Source organism: Mus musculus, chromosome 1 (assembly GCF_000001635.26).
Source record: "Mus musculus strain C57BL/6J chromosome 1, GRCm38.p6 C57BL/6J".
In the NCBI taxonomy this organism is placed as follows: Eukaryota; Metazoa; Chordata; class Mammalia; order Rodentia; family Muridae; genus Mus; species Mus musculus.
Window position 1 is genome coordinate 180,775,407 of NC_000067.6, and position 18,157 is coordinate 180,793,563.

Here is an 18,157-nt window from a genome sequence, read left to right on the forward strand (position 1 = left end):
GAGACAGACAAGAAAAGTGAACGCATGTCCCTGCAGGAGGGGAGCTACCGCTACCAGGAGCCCCCAGCTGGCCAGGGGTGGGATTGGCTTGCCTCCTAGCCAGGTTCAAGGTTCCTAACACAGAGCATCCTTCCAGAGGTGCACCCCTATCCCGCCAGCTGCTCAGGAAGTGGGGAGAGGCTGGCAGAGACGATCTGCACTACCGCAGTAGTGCTCCTCCTCATCCAACGCTCGCGAGACAGATCAGTCCCCAGGAAGAGAGGGCACTGGTTTCAGTCTAGATATCCTCACAGACATCTGAGTCCTTTCCTACCTGAAGTGATGAGGTGATGCCCCAGAGGCCCAGAGTAACAGGCTTGTTCTCTGCTCTGGGATGGGGCCCCACCATCCACTAACCCTTCCTTCATCTGGTGCATGACAAACTGCCCTTTCCCCATAGAAGGGCTGGCTGTACAGTGGGAGGGAGGTCCTCTCCCTAAGGTCCTCCCCTGTCCCAGTCCCCCTTGTCTCTGAAGGGGGTCCATCATCCCACTTAATGTAAATTACACTCAAAGAAATGGTCCTTAGATCCCTCCCCCTTTCTCCCCTCTGTTTCTGTCCGTGACTTCATGTCCAGGACTTGGAATAGTGCCAGGACCACACTCAGGATGGGGCCCTAAGAGAAAATCAGCAACCAAGTAGCAAGAAGACAAAAGAGAGTGAACAAGAAAAAAAAAAAAAAAGGTATGAAAATAGGCTTAGCTGCTTTGGGGTTTTCCTTTGTGTTTATTTTTAGCAAGGATTGTGTGCCTAGCTCTGCAGTAAAACAGCTGATGCTACCAATCTTTGTTCCAGGGATCTGCCCGAGGCAACCTCACAGGTTTCTGCAGCCCAAAGGGAAGGTGATGGGTTGCCTGGCCCACCCAAGCTGAATCCAGAGCATTAGTCTCACAGGACCTTTTCCCTCTCGTGGTACCTTCTGGGTATGGAGGAAACGAGAAGCCAAGTGCTTTGGACAAGGCTGGAAGCTGAAGAGGCAGCCCTGCTTGCGGGCTTAAGCTTCCAGAATGGATCTCCTGCTGGCGTCTGCAGGGAGAGGCTGAAATGCCCAGGAGAGATCTCCACATCAGGCATCCGGAGGAGGCAGAAGAGAGGCCACCACTGTTGGGTCTCACACTCCATTTTGGATTTGCCTTTGAGGATCCCCACCCCCGACTTCCCCAAGGGGAAGGGCTAAGGGAAAACTATTTAGTTGGTGAACCCTACCTTAAGACGCCAGATTCTGGCACAGTCCCCTGTCAAGCTAGTGCAAGCCATCTGGGAGAACCACATGGGCCCTGAGCTTCCAAGAGACCCTGAAGGCTGGAAGGCGGACATTAGGAAATAAATACTTTACCTCTGTCCTTCCGTGTCTCAATACTGGTGACTTGTGGGCACTGCCCTCCACGCAGAGCTGGACAGAGTCCCTGCACAGAATAGGCCTGGTCATCCTGAGCAAGAAGATTAACAGAGCGGGGCAGTGGTGGTGCACACCTTTAATCCCAGCACGTTGGGAGGCAGAGGCAGGCGGATTTCTGAGTTCGAGGCCAGCCTGGTCTACAGGGTGAATTCCAGGACAGCCAGGGCTACACAGAGAAACCCTGTCTCGGGAAAGAAGAAGGAGGAGGAGGAGGAGGAGGAGGAGGAGGAGGAGGAGGAGGAGGAGGAGGAGGAGGAGGAGGAAGATGATTACCAGAGCACCCTGCAGAGGACTCTAGAATTCTGAGGAAGAGACGGTGTGACACAGGGACTTTAATTCATACTCTGGACAGTTAACACTTGAGGTGTCCAGGGATCACCACTTCAGGGATGACTAAATTACTGCTTATCTACATAAACACCCAAAAGAGTCATAAATTAAGGTTCTTTTGCAAAGTGATTTATGTACCATATGTGACCTGAGAGAAAGAGTGATCTGGCTGGCACTTCTGGCCCAAGGAACTTCTGAAAATCCAGCGAGCTGTGGTCTGGGGCTGGAGCTGCCGGTCGTGTGGTTCCGGGGCCGCTACTGCAGGAAAACAGCTGTGCTTCTTTCTAAGAGATCCTGTTGTACACACCAGGCCTTGCACTGAGTAACAAAACAACACTACGACCTCTAATGTCTGTGTCTGTGACTGGAGACAGTCTTGCAAGGTGGTGGCGAGGAGGCCACAAGCTTTCGAATATCAAATTTCTGCTGCAGCGCCTTGCGGCTGTGAAACCATAGCAAGGTCAGAACCAGGGTCCCAACCTCTCCAGGGCCCCGAGGCTCATGGTCTCCCACTGCAGGAGCATACCTGCTTCCGGGACCAGCTTTCTTTTGGGGGAACGGCGCGGCCTAGCGGCCTCTGGTAACCGATGCAAGGATCCCTCTCTTCCCTCTCCCTTCCCCCTCCCGAGTCCCAGCTCTTGGTTTGCGCCTTGGCCTCGGGATCTTCCGGGTCCCACCGCGCGCTGCTCGCGGGCAAGCCGCTGGGCTCTGGCGCCTTGAGCATCCGAGCAGGTCCTGCCCCCGCCGTAGGCGTGGGGACCTAGAGCTGCCCTCCGCTCCTTGTCCCGGGCCAGAGGCGGACACTAGGCGGTAGAAGCAGCTGCAGGGTCTGCCCTGCCCCCGCCCCGCGCGGAGAGCTGCTGCCAGGAACAGCAATATTAATAGGTACAAACTTCCTGGAAAGATTTTCGTCTTCGCGGTAAATGACCCCTCCTTGTCTGCCGGGGCAGGCGACGGGGAAGCCTGGGACCCACAGGAGCCAGGGACATTTGGGACCCATGGAGCTGTGGCTCACGAGAGCTGAGGTTCATTGGTTGGGGACCCACTCGGTGGGCAGGTCACAGACACCGTAGGGCAGGGCTGGGCTCGCCTTGGTAAATTAGGCGTTGGAGCCGCGACGCCCGATTGCCATTCCTCGGGAGCGCGCACGCCCTGGGCCACCCCGCCCGTATGCAGCGGCCGTAGCTCCTCCTCCGGATCGGGCTTCGGGGACCTTTGGTCACTTAGGAGCACCCAAACAACTCTGCAGCTGGTGCCCATAGGTGCGCGTCATTCCTTTCTCTAGAATTACCTGGCCCAGAAGCAGTTGTAGCCAAAGCCACCTCTCTCTTTCCCAGTCGCCAAGAGAGGACGGATCAGGAAGCGTCCCACCGGCCGCTTGGGCGCTGTGTGGTCAGTCCATGCCTGCATCTTGCGGATAGTCAGGTCCCAGTGCCTCCGCAGGAGGCTCACTCCCCGTACGGTGGCTGGAGTTCCCAAACCCTTTTTTTTTTTTACAACTCTGGACAGGGCGCCTGTTCTAGATTGGTTGGAGGTGTTTTCCCACCTGAAAGTCATCATTCATTGAAAATATTTATTGAAGCCGATGTGGTGGGAAGCTTGTAATTCCAGCACTCTGGAGGCAGAGGGAAGAGGATCTCCCATAGGTAAAGTTAGCCAGGTACTGAGCCCTTGACTTAAACAAACAAATTATCGCTACAAAGCAAACACAAAAATCCTCTTTCCCAAAACTTGAAAAAAAAAAAAAAAAGACAGAATTGAAACATACATGTGGGCAGATGGCCATGGAAGCTCACGGGAGGAGAGGCAGGAAGAGGATGGAGCAGGACAGAGCTGTGTAGACGTGTTTAGTGTTGGGACTGGGTGGTTGGGAAAGAGCAAGCCAGCCTCACAGGCTCACTCCCAAAGATGAAGACTGGCCCTGCTGGTTCCACCGGTGGTGTGGGAGTCAGAACGGCAGTTTGGGGCATGCTGGGTTTGATGCACACATTGGACATCCAAGGGTAGGGCGGAACAGATACTGGTCAGACAGGTCTCCATGCGAGATGCGAGACAGGGGAAAACACCTGAAGGAACCACCAGCCAGCCACCTCTGCTTATGGAGTGCGTGACGGTACAGTATGCGTAGGTGTAGCTAGCTTGAAACTCTCTGTAGATCAGGCTGGCCTCGATGGAAAGATCAGCCTGCCTCAGTCTCCTGAGTTGCTGTCATCCCAGTCGGAACTAAAAAATTTAAATTTAACTAATTTAAATTGAAAACAGGTTATTGACTCAGTTATTTGAAAATCTTTATTCTGTCTGAAACAACTAGGGTATAGACATCTGTTTTTTCAATGGCTTTCACATTGGGTGGTTTATAGTCGCCTCTAAGTCCAGCTCCCTGGAGTCAGAAACTCATTTTATTTTATTTTATTTTATTTTATTTTATTTTATTTTAGTGTATGGGTGTGTTGCTCATGTGTCTGTACACTACATGCATGCCTACTGCCCAGGGAAGCTAAAGAGGGCATAGAATCCTCTGGGTCAGCTACTCGAAAATCTTCAACAAGTCCTCCTCCTCCTCCTACTCCTCCTCCTCCTCCTCTCCTTCCTGTTTGTTTTTGTTTTATTTTGAGGCGAGGAGGTCTTTTTATGTATCCCTACCTGATCTGGAACTCTGTATACCAGGCTAGCCTCAAACTCACAGAGATCCTCCTGCCTCTGCCTCCTGAGTGCTGGGATTGCGCTTCCTAAGAAGCCGGGATGGTCGGTGATGTGTTTCCAAGGCCTGGCACAGGGACCACAGAAGGGCTCTGATTTATCCCTGATTCCTGAATATTTCAGGCGCTCAGATGCTCACAAGAATTCTGGTGTGTGTGTGTGTGTGTGTGTGTGTGCACTCGCACATGCACATGAATATAATCCAGGATTTCATGTAAAATGAGATACAAAGCCACGAGGAACAGGAGTCACTGGGTGTGGAAGGAGACCAGGCACTCCGGAGATGTTTCTCTCACTACTCATTATTAGCCCCAGGGATCCCCAAGGAGGGGCCTTTGTGTATCTTTCCTTTCCTGTTAAACCTAACAGAGTCCAAGACCAAAGGAACACCAAGCTGATAGTGGCCCTTCCTCATTCTAGGCTCCAGAGATGCCCTGAAGCAAGGTGCAGAGACCAGAGGCTTACTGCCTCTCTGCATTTTGAAGTTATCATTGCCTCCCATCTATGATTGCTTGATGCACCAAGCTCCCAGAAGAACCAGGAATCAGGCCGAGCAAAGTTCACGCTGGGAGCTTTGACCGGTCTGCACGGACCGCTCAGGTGTCCTGGCCCTCCAGCTCACATCACGCATTACCATTTTGTTCCTTAGCCACCGTGACTTTGCCCACACTCCTGGTCCTGCTTAGTTGTTTTTGATGGCTATTAGGGAATCCAGTGAGCAGTGAAGGGTGGAGCATTCCAAGAGGAGTCAGGAAAATACAGCAGAGGTGCCTAGGCAGCAAGGTCCTCGGTGATATGGGAGAAGAACCAAGTTGGAGCTGTGCTGGGTCTGGGCTGGATAAAGATGTATTTCCCAGGAGTGAGGGGACACTGAAGCAATGGAGAGGCATCTCGTGTGCTGTCTTCTGGGGATAAGGAATAGATGGAGGACAAAGGCAACTAAGAAGGTGTCACATTGTCCCCTATACCCTTCTTCATTCAATTTCCATATCCCGGCAAGAACTGACCTGCCTCTAGACTTACCAAGCAGAACAGTCATTGTTTGCCCAGTGAATACACAGGCACTTCCATCTTCCAAAGTCCTGACCTCTGGCTAATGGACTAGTATTGCCCTGTCAGCTACAACTGGAAGCGACCTGCAACATTTCTTTGTCACCTTGGTCAAAAGCATAAGGGCTCTGTGCCCTGTCTACCATGCCAGAGTGAGTGGTTATTGCTCATAAGTTGGCTCTTCTGGGAGTCTGGACCCCTGAGGCCCTGGGTAGGTAGGGCAGAGCCTTCCTCCCCATGCTCAGTCCCTGCTCGGTGGCCTTATAACATGGTTGAATAATGAACCTTACTAAATGTAGTCACTGATCTGTGCGGACTTCCAGCCATAGAACCTGGTTGGAAGTGACTTGGAGATCAGGTGCAGGGGCCTCCCCCTCTCAGAGAGCATCCTCCATCCCCACTACTCATGGGTTGGTAGAGCAGGGCAGGTATAGGGCAGGTATGGATACTGAGCGAGGGAATTGCTGAGACTTTGCAAAGTGCAAGGTTCACACCTCTGGGCCTGCTGCCCGGTGGGCTGAGCTGCTTGGGTGCATGCGTTGCTGTGACTCCAGATGAGATGGCATGGCATGCGGAAAGAGGCCAAGGACAGACAGTAGGTAGAGAGAAGCAGAAATACAGGGGCTCCTTCAGGTACTGGCCCTGTTTCAGGAAGGAGAGAGGCCAGAGTGTAGATTGGGCCTCAAGGCTGAAACAGCCTCCTTACTGCACCGACCTCCTGCTCAGCACTTCTGGTCACGTAACTTCTTCACTTTATAACCTATAATAAAGCTGGGTGTGGTTGTGAACCCCTTTAATTCCAGCCCTTGGGAGGACTGCCACATGCACACACACAAATACATTTGCAAATACAGAAACCACACATAAACTCACACATGCAAGCACATACACACACACACACACACACACACACACACACACACACACACACACACACAAAACCACTCACAAACATACACAAAGCTCACAAACACAAGCACAGGCATACACAAAGCCAAAGGTCACACACTGAGATGAGAACAGCCTCTTTTTAGGTTGATCCCTTCCTCTCAGCTCCGTTGACCTCTTCCCAGAACTCTGCCTTCCCAGATGTCCAGTTTGCGGAAACCGAGGCCTGGGCAGGCTCCCCTTGCTGACATAGACGCCTTTTAAAGTTCACCTGAGCCTTTGTCCTGCCCTCACATGGAACATGGACTCTCGAGCCAGAGTCTCTCTTCTCCTATGTCCCTTGCCTCTCGGAGGCACAGAAAAGGGGTGGTCCCTTCCTCAGACTCTGTCTCCCCCTCACACAGGGTGACAAATGAAGACAGAAATCTTGCTGAGAGAGGCAAGAGGGATGATTTCTAGATGATGAGTGCAGATGTTAGAGAAGGTTCTAAGGTGTGTGTGTGTGAGTGTGTGTGTGTGTTGGGGGGTGGATGGTGGTGGTGGTGGTTGAGGCAGGCAGGATCTTAACTATATATCTCTGGGTGGCCTGGAACTTGCTATGTAGACCAGGCTGGCGTCAAACTTACAGAGATCCACTTGCCTCTGCCTCTCTGGTGCTAAGATTAAAGACATGTGCCACCATGTCTAGCTAAGAAAGACATGGCTTTGTTTATGCTTTTTGGAGACAAGGTTTTTCTGTGTAGCCCTGGCTGACCTGGAACTCACTCTCTAGACCAGGCTGTTCTTTTTTTTTTTTTTTTTTTTTTTTTAAAGATTTATTTATTTATTATATGTAAGTACATTGTAGCTGTCTTCAGACACTTCAGAAGAGGGGGTCAGATCTTGTTACGGATGGTTGTGAGCCACCATGTGGTTGCTGGGATTTGAACTCTGGACCTTCGGAAGAGCAGTCGGGTGCTCTAACCCACTGAGCCATCTCACCAGCCCCAGGCTGTTCTTGAATTCAGAGATCTACTCGCTTCTGTCTGGGATTAAAGGTGTATGCCACCACCACCCAGGGAGGGAAGACATGATTTTTGAACTGAGGCTCCTTGGGGGGGGGGGGGGGGGGCTTTGCCACAGAGAATTTGTGGTAGGCAGCGGGGAGAATGTACGGGCTCTGAGCGACAGTGTGAAGGATGTGGTAATGACCCTGATTAGGGCCCTGCTTTTCTTTCTTTCCCTGTGTAATCTCTCTCCAGTCCCTGCCTCCCTCTCTAGCTAAGGGAGAGGCCAGGCTGTACCAGGTACTGGGCTCAGACTCCACACATTCCTCAACCCGGAGAGACAGGTGTGAGGGTGCGATTCTGTAGGCCAAGTCACTGTGGCATAGAGAGACCAAGACCTGAGGCCTTCTCCAGAGAGGACAGTACACACTCAACTCGGGCCTGGTGTTCATGGTGCTCTTTCTGCTCCACAGGGCCTGGAGGTCTTGCCTGAGCCTCTCAGCTTTGAACAGACTTGGGGCTGATCCTTTTCCTGTCTTACTTTCCTTTTCTCTTCCATGTTGTGGGAGTGGCGGTATTCTTGGTCATCAGCCAAATGAGCCCTGCACCTTGCCCTTGGTAGTGGAAGCCATGACAGTCCTGAGCCTTGAGTGGCTAAATAGCTCACTCTCAAACCACTCAGGGGGCTCTGTTTATACTGCTGGCCCTGAATGTGTCTGCCAATGTGTCAGAGGACTCGGCCGTGTCATAGTAAGCCACTGAGACAGTGTTTCACTCAGGCTTGCTGTTTTACAGATAGCCTAATTTCTGTGCTAAAACAGAGACCCAGTAAACAAAGCATCCACATTTGGCTGTAGCCCCTCGGAGGACAGGATTCTGCCTTTGCTGGGAGGATCATTCCCAGATCAGTCACCCATGACATTCCATTAACTCATGAGGTCCCAAGAGAGGCGGGGTGACTGGTGATCTAATTATGTCATCAAATGAGCTGTAGCTCCCCAGGTTCCAAGGCCACATAGCTAATGCCAGGGGAGTTGGCATTGGAACTCAGGGCTCTCAAACCCCAACGTCCATATTTTCTTCCTGCTGTCTTTATATCAGGCCTGAGGGGGTAAGGAGGTGGGGGCTTCCCATGCAGTCTGACAAAGCAGGGCCTGAGGGCTCCAGGGAGTTGACTCGAAGAACCTTCCTGGCTTCACAGGCAAAATCTCCTAAGCTCTTTACAAAATAGGCTTCGTAACAGTGGGTCTTGCCGGGCAGTGGTGGCACACACCTTTAATCCCAGCACTTGGGAGGCAGAGGCAGGCAGATTTCTGAATTCGAGGCCAGCCTGGTCTACAGAGTGAGTTCCAGGACAACCAGGGCTACACAGAGAAACCCTGTCTCAAAAAACCAAACCAAACCAAAAAAACAAAAAACCCAAAAAAACCAGTGTGTCTCTGGGATTATGGCTGGCTGTCTTCTGAGCATTATAATTTGCTGATACCTGGCCCAGCTCCTTCAGGATCTGATCTCTGGTGGCTGAAGAGATTTGCTGCACAAGTCCAAGACCCTGAGTTCAGACAAGTGTCTGTAACCCTAGCACTGTGTGCATGTATGTATACAGTGTGCATACATTCGTGGGTACGTGTGTGTGTGTGTGTGTGTGTGTGTGTGTGTGTATGTGTGTGCATCTGTGTGTGTGTGTGTGTGTGTGTGTGTGTGTACAGAGACTGGAGGCTTGCTGGAGCTTGCTGGCCAGGAAATCCCTACTTCATATTGTTGCAGGGGTGCCGTCCTCTCTCCTATAGAACCCTGCAAAGCAGAACTCACCAGAAATGTCACCAAATGTATGCTGACGCTCAGTACCCTTCAGGGTATAAAAAGAGGAGGCAGGATAGGGGAATTAGTTCAGAGGTAGAATGTTGGCCTAGCATGTATGGGACCCTGGGCTCCAACCCTAGCATTCAAACACAAAATAAAAAATAAAACAAAAACTTCAAAAGAGAGAAAAGAGTACATTCCAGGACAGGAGAAAGAAATTGATTTATATCTTTGGGAATCTGAGCCAAAAGCAGATTTGAGAAGAGTTATCATTTCTTAAGCATCTACTGTGTTGATAACTAATCCAGGCTTTGTATGTATGTGTGTATGAGGTCACATGAATATGCGTATCATGCTTAATTCTTATTGTCAGTTTAATTAGATTAGGAGCCAGCTAAAATAACAACCTGGACAGGTCTGTGAGACATTTCTAGGATGGATTACCCACAGGGAGTAGGCCCTCCCCTAGAGTGGGGAGTGTTTACATGATAGTTCAAATTTAAGGTTCTCTCTCTCTCTTTCTTTTTGTTTCTGTTTTTGTATTTTAAGACAGAATTTCTCTGTGTAGCCCTGAGTTCAAATTGCCCTGGGATCTACCTGCCTCTGCCGTCAGGGAGTGCTGGGATTAAAGGTGTACACCAACCCCTCCTGGCCTGAGGGACCTCTTAGAGTCATCCAGAAAGAATGCTTTAACTGAGGAATTGCTTTGATCATAATGACCGGAGGGAGGGCATGTCTATTGGGGGGATTGTCTTGATTTTGTTGTTGTTTATTTGTTTGTAGTCCCTCAATACCCCAGCCCCCTCCCCCCTCCATGGTTTCTCTGTGTAGCCTTGGCTGACCTAAAACTTGCTAGGTAGACCAGGCTGGCTTTGAATTCACAGAATCCACCTCCTTCTGCCTCCCTGGAGTGCTGGAATGAAAGGCCACCACTACCTGGCATTGAGTGTTGATTGATGTAAGAGAGCTCAGCCCCATTGGGGAGGCACCATTCCCTAGATAACTGCTCTTGAACTGTATTGTTTCCTAGAGAGGGAAAGAAAGAGGGAGAGGGAGAGGGAGAGAGTGTGTTTTATGAATGTGTGGGTGTAGGTGCACATAAGAGCACAAGTGCATGTGTGCACAGATAATATTGAGGTCTTCTTCAATCGTTTCTCCACTGTCTCACTATGTAGCCCTGGTTGTCTTCATACTTGCCATGTAGATCAGGCTAGCCTCACTCACTTGCTATGTAGATCAGGCTAGCCTCACTCACAGAGACAGATCACCTGCTGCCCCTGCCTCTCCAGCGCTGGGATGAAGGCCATGTGCCCTGTACACGTACACAGGCACCTTGTTTCCCCCACTGGACTTGAAGCTCACAGTTGGCTAGACTGGCTGGCTAGTAAGCAACAGAGCTAGGTACCGGGATTGCAGGTCTGTGCTGCGGCATCCGGCTCTTTACAGAGGTGTGGGGGAGCTGATCTCACACCTCCATTCATGCTTGTGCATCAGGTCAACCCCCACATCTATACTTTGTAATCACAGCAATCCTGAGAGGGGGGCTGTTGTCAACCCCAACTTTGAGGACCCTGAGGACATCAAGGGCTTATAGCTGCCATTTCTGCAAAGGTAGGAAGCACGGTTTCTCTCCATATTTTCATGTTTCTGAAATTGGGTTGAGGGCTAGGAAAATGGCTCGGTGGGTAAAGTGCTTCCTGCATAAGTGCAAGGACCTGAGTTCAAATCTCCAGAACTCACATAAAAGCCAGATGTTCAAGGTGAGCTGTGGTAACACTAGCACTTCCATGGGATGATGGGAGGCAGGGACGGCGAAACCTCAGACACTCACAGCTGGCCTAGTGCACACAGCAGAGGACAACAGAGAACAAGAGACCCCATCCCAAGCAAGGTGGAAGACAAGGACCACCATGCGGGGCTGTCCTCAGACTGCCATATGTGAACTGTCATACACGTGCCCATATTCACACATATGTACACACTGTACACACAAACACACACACACACACACACACACACACACACACACACACACACACACACACCAGAACCTTCAGCATGCTGGACAATTGCTCTACCACTAAGCAACACAGCCTTATTTTGAGACCGGGTCTCATTAAGTTGATCATACTCTGTACCCCATGTAGGTCTTGAAGACGTGATCCTGCTGCTTCCGCTTGGACTAGCTGAGATTACAAGTGTATGCCAGTAGGTGTGGCTTCGTATTTTGAGGCAGGGTTTCACCGTGTAGCCTAGGCTGGCCTGGAATCCTCTGTGTAGACCAAGCTGATGCTGAGCACACAAGAGTTGCCCTGCCTACCAAGTGCTGAGGATAAGGTATACCTAGCACAATGGTGTGTCTCAACGCAGGGGCATCTTAACTTTGATGGGTATCTAGTGTCTACCGTAACAACCTTCTTTGCAGTTCACCTTAGTCATTCAGAACTTTTGGTTGCAAGTCGAGCAACTTCCCCTCAAAACAAGAAAAAATTTGGCCCAGTAGTTGGACAGAATGCTGGGCACAGATCACTGGGTTAGAGGAAGACCTGCAGGGATCCTAAGAGTGGGTTTCAACTCTGTTAGATTTCTGCCCATCTTTTATCTCTGCTTAATTTACCAATAGGCTTTCTCTTCTCTAGGTCAGCCCCAAATGTAACAATCCCAGGAGGAAAAGAACCCTGGAGAGATGTGCTACTGCCTCTGTATCAATCTTAGGGAGAAGTCCAGATTGGCCCTCCTGGGATCACATGACTATCTCTGTCCAGTCCTTGTGGCTAGAGAAAAGTGTATCCTGATGATCCAACCACCATTGACACATCCTTCCCTATAGCCAGAAAATGTCACTGGATGTGGGTAGGAGTGAGCTGGCCATTAGCACCGTATCACCCAATGGTCATTTTCATAGGATGCCACCCACTGTCCCCTGAGACAAGAGGATCTTAGGAAGAAGAACATTGGAAGTCTATGGCTTCCCCTTCTCTTGTGAAGTGGTGCTCTAATGTTGTTAATCAGACCACAGAAAATGATGTTGTTTGAAGGATTTAATAAAGCAATGAAATACGCATGTAATATACTGGATGTAATTATGCTTCAACTCCTCACCCAGGGAGGATTTGTTTGCAGACAGATCTTTAACAGAAACATGAAAAAGCTTTTAGAAAACCGAACCTGGAGCCGGGCGTGGTGGCACATGCCTTTAATCCCAGTACTCGGGAGGCAGAGGCAGGCGGATTTCTGAGTTCGAGGCCAGCCTGGTCTACAAAGTGAGTTCCAGGACAGCCAGGGCTACACAGAGAAACCCTGTCTCAAAACAACAGCAACAACAACAACAAACAAACAAAAAAAACGAACCTGTGAATTTGTCATGTAGAATTTAAGCCCCAAAGGTCTGGCTTTTTAACGCTGGCTTGAGATTGTATCTCTTCTGTTCTCCCCATATCTTCATGTCTGTTCCAGTTGTTGGTGATAAAATACCCCAACAAAAGCAACTTAAGGAGAAAGGGCTAATCTGGCTCACAGGTTCAGGTTACAGTTGATCATTGTAGGGGCATCAAGGCAACAGGAAGTTCAAGCAACCGGTCACATCACATTCACAGCCAAGAGCAGAGAACCATGAATTCAGGCATGCGCACGTGTGTTCAGCTCTCTTTCTTCACTCAGACAGTTCAGAAGCTCTCTGCCTAGGGAATGGCGCCACCCATGGTGGGCAAATCTTCCCACCTCAATTAATATAATCAAGACAAGTCTCCACAGACATAACTACAGGGCAAACTATACTACTTAATTCCTCACTGAGACTCCCTTCTCCAGGTGACTCTAGATTGTGACAAGTTGACACCGTACAGTGATCTACCACCTTCCTACCTCCATCTGTCTTTTCTCCACTGCCCACTGTTTCAGTTGCCTCTCATTTCCAACCATCCAAATCCTACCTTTACCTTAAGGTTATTTTCAGATTTTCAGAGTCTTTCCCAAAAGTTCCATCTTTTTCTGTTGTTGTTTTGTCTTGTCTTGTTTTTGTTGTTGTTGTTGTTGGTTGGTTTTCGAGACAGTTTCTCTGTGTAGCCACTTTCCCCTCTTCTGGACTCCCACAGTTCCTCGTTAGGACCAGGAACATGGCAGGGGCAGGGTAACTTCTGAGCAGTGCTTGGCCTTTCCCAGTTTAGGGGATTAAGTTTCTCTGTGATTTTGCTTTAGGAAGGGTTAGGACTGTGACACACTGTACGGGTTAGGGTACAGATAAGGCTGATATGGCAGAGGCCCCTAAAAGGCTATCCAAACTGGACAGACAAGTTATTTTCTCCCATATACCAACCTAAAGACCGTAGCAGTGATCACAGCTGGGTAAGCAGTTATACTCCATGTATGCCTTAGATCTAGAATGTTCCCTAAAGGCCGTCGAGTTGAAGGCTTGGTTTCCAGTGTGGTACTATTGGAACTTGCTGGAAAATTTAAGAGGTGGGCCCATTAGGAAGAGTCTGGGCCATTGGTGATGTGTCCCTTGAAGGAGTCCCCTCTCTGTTTGCCTTTGGCCACCATGAGGTGCCACTGTATGCTTCTGCCATGATGTGCTGTCGTCTCTCCAGAAGCCCAAAAAGCTGTGGGCTGACTGAGGACTGAAACTATGAGGCCAAAGAAATCTTTTCCCTTGTTATGTTGCTTTCTCTCAGCTGTCAGCCACAGTGATGAGAGCTAATGTCAGGACCACCTAGGAACCAGGGGTCCTCTGTTCTGTTCTGTTCCAGGGTTACTGTTCTCGCCCACACGTGACAGTTATTTCCCACTTGGTTCCAGCCCATGAACATGGGAAAGTTTAGGAAGCATCTGTCTTAGTCAGGGTTTCTATTCCTGCACAAACACCATGACCAAGAAGCAAGTTGGGGAGGAAAGGGTTTATTCAGCTTACACTTCGACATTGCTGTTCATCACCAAAGGAAGTCAGGACAGAAACTCACACAGGGCAGGAACCTGGAGGCAGGAGCTGATGCAGAGGCCATGGAGGGATGCTGCTTACTGGCCTGCTTCCCCTGGCTTGCTCAGCTTGCCTTCATAAACCTCGATGACCAGCTCAGGGATGGCACCACTCACAATGAGCCCTCTCCCATCCATCGATCGCTAATTGAGACAATGCCTTACAGCTGGATCCCATGGAACTCTATGCAGCTCTGGCAGATGTAAACGTGTCTCAATCGTTCTGCCTTAGCTTCTCACAGGCTAGAACTGCAAAGGTACACACACCAAGATACCTGATGTTTTATTTTAAATCTTAAACACTTGTTTTACTTAAGTAGGGGGGGGGACCCCAATATATCAGCTTACCACAGACACCATTGTTTAGGATATTTTATTTAGGTAAAAAAATAAGAAGTAAGACGTTAGTAACATTAAGAGAATGTGTTAAAGAAACATATCAAGGGAATAATTTGGGACAAAATCCAGAGCAATAGAATTCTCTGCTACAATCTAGGCAGCAGTGCCTGGATGTTTAAGTGTGTGTGTGTTATATTATTTGTATGTGCGTGTGTATATAGGGGGCGGGTGTCTTGTGTATGTTGTATGTATGTGTGTCTGTGTGTAGGCCAGAGACTGACTTCCCTAATCTGCACTCCAGAATAGGGCTTCTGCTGCTATTATAGATGGTAATTGAACTCAGGACCTCTGGAAGAGTAGATGGTGCTCTTAACTGCTGAACCACCTCCCCAGCCCCTTCACTTTGATTTTTCAGGCAGGGTCTCTCCCTGAGCATAGAGCTCCAATTTGGCTAGGCTGGCTGGCCAGCACCCCCTGGGGGTCCTCCTGTCTCTGCCTCCCCAGCATCGGATTACAGGTACACACTAGCTATCACAGGCACACACTAGCTATCACAGGCACACACTACATCTTCACAGGCCCACACTAGCTATCACAGGCACACACTAGCTATCACAGGCACACACTAGCTATCACAGGCACACACTACATCTATCACAGGCACACACTAGCTATCACAGGCACACACTAGCTATCACAGGCCCACACTAACTGTCACAGGCACACACTAGCTATCACAGGCACACACTAGCTATCACAGGCACACACTACATCTTCACAGGCACACACTAGCTATCACAGGCCCACACTAGCTATCACAGGCACACACTAGCTATCACAGGCACACACTAACTGTCACAGGCCCACACTAGCTGTCACAGGCACACACTAGCTATCACAGGCCCACACTAGCTATCACAGGCACACACTAGCTATCACAGGCACACACTAGCTATCACAGGCACACACTACATCTATCACAGGCACACACTAGCTATCACAGGCACACTCTAGCTATCACAGGCCCACACTAACTGTCACAGGCACACACTAGCTATCACAGGCACACACTAGCTATCACAGGCACACACTACATCTTCACAGGCCCACACTAGCTATCACAGGCACACACTAGCTATCACAGGCACACACTAGCTATCACAGGCACATACTAACTGTCACAGGCCCACACTAGCTGTCACAGGCACACACTAGCTATCACAGGCCCACACTAGCTATCACAGGCACACACTAGCTATCACAGGCACACACTAGCTATCACAGGCATACACTAACTGTCACAGGCCCACACTAGCTGTCACAGGCCCACACTAGCTATCACAGGCCCACACTAACTGTCACAGGCCCACACTAGCTGTCACAGGCACACACTAGCTATCACAGGCCCACACTAGCTATCACATGCACACACTAGCTATCACAGGCACACACTACATCTATCACAGGCCCACACTAGCTATCACAGGCCCACACTAGCTATCACAGGCACACACTAGCTATCACAGGTCCACATTAGCTATCACAGGCACACACTAGCTATCAATCACAGGCACAGGCCTTTTACAGATGCTGAAGATCTGAACTCAGACCCCCAGGCTTGTGCTGCAGGTACTTTTGCTAGGCTTAAGCTTGCTAAGTAGCTCAGGCTGGTTTTGAACTCCGGACTTCAACCTCTTTCATGCTGGAATTATAGGAATGTAGCAGTCCTTACGGCTTCACTTGGCCCTGTGACGCAGCTGATTCAACACCACTTAAGTGGAGTCACTGGATACAGCTTAGGCAAGCTCTACTGAGAACGACGCAGCCCACGCCTCCAGGGCTAGAGGACAAGTGTGTGGCGTGTTTGCAGATGGCCATCAATTCGTGGCTGTGGGTCTTCATCAGGCAGCCGGTGGGTCCTGCATGCATGGCCTCTCACTCACTGACAGCAGCAGTCTGTCACCCTGTGGAGATGGCACATGAGAGATCTGCACTGGCAGGTGCAGAAGGCCCAGGTAAGCCGTGTGAGCAGGTGGCCTAGATGCCTTCCATGGCGGCTCTTGCTTCACTGACTCTTCCTGGGACCTCCGAGGTTGCTCCTTGGGATCAATTGGCTGAGAAGGAATGAATTCAAGCCTGGCTTACAGATGGCACTGCAGGATATGCTGGCACCAACAGAAAGTGGGCAGCTGAAGCCCTCAGCCCACTCCAGGAGGACCTGCATAACTTGGGTAACAGAATGTCTTGCAGTGGGCAGAGCATCAAGAGGCGCGCGTGTATTTGTGTACTTGGCCTCAACTGAGAGACGGACGGAGGCAGGGATCTACAATGACTCGGCTGGCCAGTGAGGGAGGAAAACCACTGCTGTCAGGTGACCACCAGGCCTCAGGACAGAGGATGTGTGTGACCGGAGCGCTCCAGATAGGCACAGAATGGGAAGAAGGAAATTGTGTCACAGGTGTTTATGAGTCAGCACTGAAAAAATAAAATAAAATAAAATAAATGCCCGAGACAATTAGGTTCAAAAGAAGAAAGGTAGGGGGATCGATGGCTCAGAGGTTAAGAGCACTGACTGCTTCTTGAGAGGTTCTGAGTTCAACTCCCAGCAACCATGTGGTGGGTCGAACCCATCTATACTGGGGTCTGATGCCCAATTCTGGCATGCAGGAATACATGCAAACAGAGCACTATATAGATAAATAAACAAGGAGAAAGGTTTATCTGGGCTCAGGTTTTGGGTGTTTCTTTTGAGCTGGGGCAAGGCAGCATACTATGGTGGGTACCCCTACCTCACAGCTAGGAACAAGAGAGGAACACACTTTTAAAAGGCACACCTCCCCCAGCCCCCTCTTAAATCTTACTTAAAATCTACTTAGTCCTATTTCTTCAAGGTCTCATCTCCCAGTATCACCCTTTTAATGCAAAATCTGTCAGGGCGACACATTTAAACCACTTCCAAAGAGAATTCCTGCCAACCTGTGGAAGTGAACTGGTCTCTTTCCAGCCACCCCAGTGTTTGCTCAGTGGGTCCATATGGCAGTGATCATGGCAGAAAGGGTGGCAGTTATACATATGACAGCACAGGGATGACTGAACTTAACTGGCATCTACTGCTTAGTAGCAGTAGATTGGCCAACAGCAGAGACCAATGTTCAGCCCACATTGCTACCCAGCCAGGAACCTAGCCAGCCACCGAGTGCAAGCTGACCACACTGGATTCTTTCCATCATGCTAAGGACAGAGATTTGTCCTTTGTGGGTTCGGGGGATGCTTTCCTTGCCCTCAGTGTTTCAGCCGCACAGCACCTCATCACCACCGCTGTTCTCCACACAGTATTGCCTCAGAATAAGGACTCTGCTTTTCACAGAGTAGAAATGGCCTGACCTGGTTTAATCCCATACACAGGAGCAGCTGATTGCCCAGGAGCAGCTGACCTAATGGAAAGAAGGGATAAGCAGCCAGGTGCTTACTGGGCACCAATGCTTTGAATGAGGCTCTGTCTTACAAGGCAGAACGGGTCTCTGAAAGGAGATGGTAATATGGCCAACATATATGGGTCTGGGACTCAAGGGGTGGATAACATAGGGGACCCGGTCTCAAACACAGAGCAAACACCATGGGGACAGGGCCTAGGGTAGAGCAGAGGGTCAAA

General features: G+C 50.0%; 1 long non-coding RNA gene across 2 annotated transcripts; it reads left to right on the forward strand.

Moving 5' to 3' along the window:
* The first annotated feature begins 2,554 nt into the window (after nucleotides 1–2,554).
* Nucleotides 2,555–17,223, forward strand: 2900024J01Rik. 2 transcript variants are annotated; one of them, XR_373751.4, is made up of 3 exons: nucleotides 2,555–2,653; nucleotides 10,723–10,806; nucleotides 16,220–17,223. It is a non-coding gene; the product is annotated as an RIKEN cDNA 2900024J01 gene (long non-coding RNA). The 2 variants fall into 2 exon arrangements; XR_003948794.1 differs by lacking the exon at nucleotides 10,723–10,806.
* The last annotated feature ends 934 nt before the right edge of the window (nucleotides 17,224–18,157 follow it).